Here is a 3839-nt window from a genome sequence, read left to right as displayed (position 1 = left end):
TCTACCACCCGCTTCCTGTTTATCCGCACTGGGCCTGCGCCGGAGACCGGCTCAGACCGGTCCCCTCAGCTCTGTTCCCCCTCCTGCTTTGGGCCAGTTTATTGAGCTTCATTCGATAGGGGGAAGTAGAATAGCGGAGATGAGACAAGCGGAAAGTAATGAAGGCTGTGGAATGTACCACTTATGCTCGCCACCCTCCAGAATCAGCCTGGCCTCCTGGAAGGGACCATTACCCAACCCGAAGAAGGGGCGTATGGGAGGAGGCTGCAGCTAGTTGGGGCAATGGGGATAAGCGGTGACGGGTAGAGGGTGAAAAAGAAAGATGTTTACTTTCTCAATGCGCAGGCGCGGAAACGAATTCTCTAGTTCTTAAAGAGATAGGAAGGAACTGACCTACTTTCTGTTGGTACTCTTCTAATAGGTTGGTTCGTTACGTTAGTCTGAGCCAGGTTCCGTAAAGACAACCAAGAAGCTCAGTTCACTCCACTGCCTTGAATCATTTTCCCCTGTACCTAGCTTGGCGTTAACCCCTTAAAAAAATCCAGTTATTCGTTCATTCCTTCTTTTAACAGACACCTATTAAGCTTGCCTTATGCTGGGCTTTTGGGCCACTGTGAACTCACAGTATGGTGGTGGAGACATGCAAGTAGACACACAATCCCCACACGGTGTACCCAAGTGTTGCAGGAGCTCAGAGAAACTGAATGCTTTGGAGAGGTGGTGGCCATGGCTTCACTTTTGAGTTGGATCACAATAGATGAGTTAGAAGTTAGCCAGACTGAGTAGAGGGGAAGCGAATAGAGCACTCCAGGCAGGTGGAACAGAGTACAAATGTAGGGAGGGGTGAAAAGGCCTGGTTGTTTGGGATTAAGGAGTGTGAAGTGTGTGTAAGGGAGAAGTGAAATCCCTTGGGCCTCAGCATAAACATCATTTCCCTGGGGAAGCCTTCCCTGAGCCCTAGATGGGCTTGGGTCCCCCTGCTATAAGTTCTGAGAGCTCCGTGTAATCCTGTCATAATGGACATTTGGGTTGGCTGAGAGATCTGTCTCAATTTGTGAGGTACAAATATGAAATGAGCATCTCAGTCTCACACTGATTATTAAGACAATATTGTCCATCTTACATTCCAACCTCATATTCAACTCCTCCAGTGGTAGCCCAACTTGTAGTTCCAGGAACTCATAGTCCCTCTTCTTTCTTAGACCTGGAGTGTTCAGAGAGGTTAGGGGCAAGCATTTTCTTAGGGGACCTCCTGTGATGACAGCTGGGGGCCATAAGCAGCTTACAGGATATTTTGGTCCCTCAGAGGATTTGGAAGCTGTTACTCCAGCTGACCCTAGCCCTTAGTCTCATGACACTTTCCTCTTTGCCTCACACCTCACTTTGTGGCAACTGCTAGCAAGTCAGCAGCCACAATTTCATTTACTATGCAGTCCATAGTCTGGGGTCTGTGGCCCAGGCAAGGCCCACCTTCCGTATCTGTACCTCTCAAGCTTGAAGGGCAGTTCTTGCTACACACTTTTCTCTCCATACCACACCTTTACCCCGCAGGACCTATAACAGCAACCAGAGCTTAGAAGGCCTATGATATATATTTGCAGAATGAATGAGATAGGGCCCTGGCCTCACAGGAGTGTACATTCTTGGGAATACAGACAGTAATCAATTCAGTACACACATAGGAACTCAGTTTGTTATAAGTGCTATGAAGGAAGAAAATCAAGTGATGTGATGATAAGTAACCATAGCAAGGAGGATCAGAAGGGAGAATAAGTAGTAATCTAGGTGCATGATAATAGTGGCTTCAACTAGGGAACAGCAGTGGAAACAGAGGTGGTGTACCTTCGGTGGTGGAATTGGTGATTGATTAAAGGTAGGTAGAGGGAGAGTGAGGGAGAGGAAAAAATGGAGACTTAAATTTTGAGCAACTAGGTAGATACGGAGAAGACTGGAAAGGCATGAATCAAAGCTCATTTTGAACATGTTAAGTTTGACCATTACAGGTCCACATGAAAATGTCAAATAAGCAATTGGGTCTTAAAGCTCAGAGGAGAATTCTGGGAATATAAGCAGGAATCCTCTGCATAGAGATGGTGTTTAAAGCCATGGGATTGGATGTGATTTGGAGAAGAGGCTCAGATCTGAGCCATAGGGATCAAGGATTTGAATGCCAGTTGAGAAGGATGAGTCTGCAAGGGAGGGGTGGCCAGAGAGGTAAGAGAAAACAGAAGAGTATGAAATACTGTAAGGCAAGAAAGAACATTCTGACATGGAACCACTGACAACATTCAGAATCCAACCAATGGTCGGAAAAAAGTTATCCGAATGCCAACCTGCTGGAGTTTTCTTCTGGATCCCTTTAGTGTGCCTTGGCCTTGGGTACTTCTCACCTCACTAGAAATTCTCAGCTTCAGACTGCAACTTCCCTTAAAAGTTGGATCTACCCTATAACACAAATGTCTCTATATCTAACCCAGTTATATACCCACACTCACCATGCTTACTCATCCAAGCATACAATTTTTCATACAATTACTGAATACTATTATGTGTCAGGCTCTGAAGATAGGATGGTGAGGGGCAAAAAAACCGAGTCCAGGCACTCAAGGAGCCCTCAGGAGTTTATAATGTATCAAAGAAGTCAAATAATCACTCAAGTAAATATATGGTTACAAAGTGAGAAGTGCCAGAAAGGAAAAGTATAAAGTACCATGACAGCCTGTAACAGTGTCACTCATTTAGATTTTGCATGACATCCACAGCACCCATCTTTCACACACAAATCTTTACTGTGCTCCAAGTCACCCTGGACAGACTTGGGAGACTGGGGCTAGTCTCAATCCTCTGTAAACTCACTGGGTAACCTTGAGCAGTTCTTCTCCCCTCCTTAGGCCTGTTTGTTGTTTTGTATAATGAAAGGCTGAGAGGTAGACTAGATCACAGGTTCTTAACTGAAGGCCCATAGATGGGCTTCAGGGACACAATGATATATGGAAAAGTGTGCATTTTTTTTCTTCTGGACAGTGGGCTCACAATGTTCATCAGATCCTTAAGAGGTGTTGTGACCCAAAGAAACAAGGACCTAAGGAGTAAATAGTTGTGATGATATAAGGAGGAGACACAGATGACAAAATGTTGGACTCTGGAAATAAATTTTTGTTTCTTAGACACCATACCCCTCCCTTAACCTTGTCAATTTGTACAGTGATGGAAGAGAAAGCCTGATCCCCCTTCTATGCATGGTGAATTGTAGTTACCACCTAAGGGTGCCCTAAAGAAAGGGCTCTTCAGGTGCAGAACAAAGAAAGGTTCCCACCCCAACACAGAAAGTCTCTATTACCCTTTCTGCCACCTGTTCCATGGTGACCTGTGGTCCACTCCATCTGATTCCTCATTGTTCCTGGCTGGAATATAGATACAAATGTATGTCCATCCTGGAGGCAAGGTTGGGATGTTTACATAAGGGAACTTCCATTAGGAACTAAAGGGAATTTCCCACCTCAAAAGAAAGCACTTTGAGATTAACTAAGATGTCTGCAAATTAGAAATTCTTGATTCAACTTGTATAGCTGAAGACATCTGTCTTCGCACAGTCTTTGCAACATCAATAGCCTGTCTCATCTCCTCTAAGGATGTGAGAGAGAGATGCACATGGGGACCTCTACCCCTAAGGTTAGGTAGGTTTCCACCCTTCCAGAACCTGTGTCTCAGTCTCCTGCCAAGGGTTGGCCATACTATGAGAAAGAGAGGCACTTTATTTGAAATCTAAAAGGTTACAGGTACATATGCAGGCATTGTGATATGTGTAGGATGGGAGGGAAAGAAAGACAGAGACAGTA

This window comes from Manis javanica, chromosome 7 (genome assembly GCF_040802235.1).
Source record: "Manis javanica isolate MJ-LG chromosome 7, MJ_LKY, whole genome shotgun sequence".
NCBI classification, from domain to species: Eukaryota; Metazoa; Chordata; class Mammalia; order Pholidota; family Manidae; genus Manis; species Manis javanica.
The sequence above is the reverse complement of the archived record's forward strand: the minus strand, read 5'-3'. Positions refer to the sequence as shown.